The sequence below is a fragment of the Elephantulus edwardii genome, unplaced genomic scaffold (genome assembly GCF_000299155.1).
Source record: "Elephantulus edwardii isolate Elephantulus edwardi_28Jun2011 unplaced genomic scaffold, EleEdw1.0 scaffold00046, whole genome shotgun sequence".
Taxonomy (NCBI): Eukaryota; Metazoa; Chordata; class Mammalia; order Macroscelidea; family Macroscelididae; genus Elephantulus; species Elephantulus edwardii.
This window is the reverse complement of record NW_006399796.1, coordinates 6,261,263-6,263,707: the sequence shown is the minus strand read 5'-3', so window position 1 is coordinate 6,263,707 and position 2,445 is coordinate 6,261,263. Positions and strand designations below refer to the sequence as shown.

General features: G+C 40.9%; 1 pseudogene; it reads left to right on the top strand.

The window, feature by feature from the left end:
* Positions 1-1,399: 1,399 nt before the first annotated feature.
* LOC102870927 lies at positions 1,400-1,964 on the top strand (annotated as a pseudogene).
* Positions 1,965-2,445: the final 481 nt, after the last annotated feature.

Genomic DNA, 2,445 nt, shown 5'->3' with positions numbered 1-2,445 from the left:
TTGTATTTTAATTCTTTTGAATTAAAAACAATGACACAATGAGATAATTTCTAGGAAAAAAATGGAATATAGTGCTCAATGACCAAGTTTATTTTATTCTATTAATTTGAAACATAAAATGGTAAACTGCTTGTTTGTAGTAAAAATTAATATCCTTCCTGATGACTAAATTCTTGATGTTGTTGTTGTGTGCTGTTGAGTCGAGACTGACTCACAGTTGACCCTCCAGCAGATTTTCAGAGGAAGTGAATTGTATGAGAGGAGGCTGCCCATCTTTATCTTACAGGGTAGCTGATAGTTTGGAATCATGTGCCTTTGAGATTTTATCACAGTTTCTTATTTATCACTAGACTACCAGAGCTCCATCCCTACCGAATATAAAATTTAGGGTTTACTTATATAATTCTCTAGAACCATCTGTTTCCAAGTATAATTTTACGTTTTGCTCTACTGGATATGTTTATTAGTTAACAAAAATATTAATTATTTTTATTTATAAATTAAATATATTTTTTACTACTTAATCTTTTGTGTTTGGAAGGATTTCCCTTTTTTAATATTCAATGTTCTTCAAGAATAATGAAGATGGTTTTCTAAGGCAGCATTGTTTAACTCTGATAATGATTAGCTTTATTTCATTGAATTATTTTTATTTCTTTCACTGCTCTTTCAAATGGGGATACTACTTGAAAACTTTGGACAAAGAATATTTGAATAAAACCTGAAGGGGAATGTTTGCACATGAGTAGTTGTAACTAGAATGAGAAAAGGAGAAGAAAGGAGGAAAATCTGGTAGGATAATCATACCTCACTACGTTTTTCAGTGAAGAGGATTATATGAAAACTTTCTCCAATGGTGAACTTTTGGCTTTACATCAATTTAATGAAAGAAAAGACTCTTCTGTGTTACTGCATGTGGTTCCTGTATTGCTGAGGTTTATATGAATGTTACCTCTCATAGACATGTCCTGACTACAAGCACAGAATATTGCAATGGTATTAAAAATTGTGGCAAAAATTTTTATTTGTATTAAATAAGTACACAGTAAAAAAAAAAAAAATACCCAAAGCACTCGTAAGAGCTGAAGGTTTTTTTTTCTTTTAAGATTTTAACAGCTTACTACTTTTGCAGAAAATGCAAAAGTCTTCACCACTGGACCAATAGGAAACATCATGAGAGAAGCAGAAAAGGCTGAGGTTGTGAATGACTTTATATTAGTTGGATACACAATCAACAACCATGATAGCAGCATTCAAGCGTCAAAAGACACATTGCATTGGAAGATTCTGCTGTTGTTAAAGACTCTCTGATGGGGGACGTGCAGAGTGCGTGCTGGTGTCCTGTGCTGTGCTGTGTTTGCTGCCACTCTTTCTACTGTTACCCTAACTCGACCCCTTGATGCCGGTAGACCTCAGCAAGTGGTCCGGGTCCTTGAGCCTGCAGGACTTGGACGAGCAGCCACAGCACCCGCTGCAGATCAAATATGGCGGGGTGGAGATCGATGAGCTGGGCAAAGTGCTAACTCCCACCCAGGTGAAGAACCGCCCCACCAGGATCACATGGGATGGCCTCGATTCAGTTACACTCTACACCTTAGTCCCGACAGGCCCAGATGCTCCCCGAAGGAAGGACCCCAAGTTCAGGGAATGGCATAATTTTCTGGTCGTCAACATGAAAGGCAACAACAATCAGCAGTGGCTCAGTCCTCTCCGATGATGTGGGATCTGGGCCTCTCCGGGGCACAGGTCTCCACTGCTACCTGTGGCTGGTTTATGAGCAGGACAGGCCCCTGAAGTGTGACAAGCCCTTTCTGAGCAACCACACCGGAGACCACCTGGGCAAGTCCAAGGTGGCCTCCTTCCGCAAAAAGTACGAGCATGGCTCTGCGGTTGCTGGCACTTGCTACCAGGCAGAAGGGGATGACTACGTGCCCAAGCTCTACAAGCAGCTGTCCCGGAAGTAGAGCGCTGAGACACCAGGGAATTCCGGAGCCTCCAGGCCCCCCTCTCCAGCTCAGTGAAGCATGCAGATATCTCCTCCTCCCACCTCCCAGCTCTTACCAGTGACACACTTCCTGGTGCCTGCCCTTTATACTTCTGGAAAGTCACACATTCTAGTTCGTATTCTGATCAGATTTGAAGTCAAATATTTGTGGGGGAATGTTTTGGTACGTTTATGGGCCGATCAAATTCTTATTATAAAAATAAGCGACCCAGAGTTTAAAAAGTGGGGGAAAATAGGCAAGTGAATTTACCAGGTTTGAAGAAATAGAGCATTACTGGGTCCTTAAAAGAGGCCATAGTGGTGGCCTGGACGGCCTACAATCTGTGCCTGTTAAATTGATTGCTCTTCCTTGATGTAACTGAAGCTGACCTAGATTTGCTAAATGCTGTGTTAATTTTGCTGTTTCCTTAGAGTTGAGTGAAAATAAAAACACTGAGTGG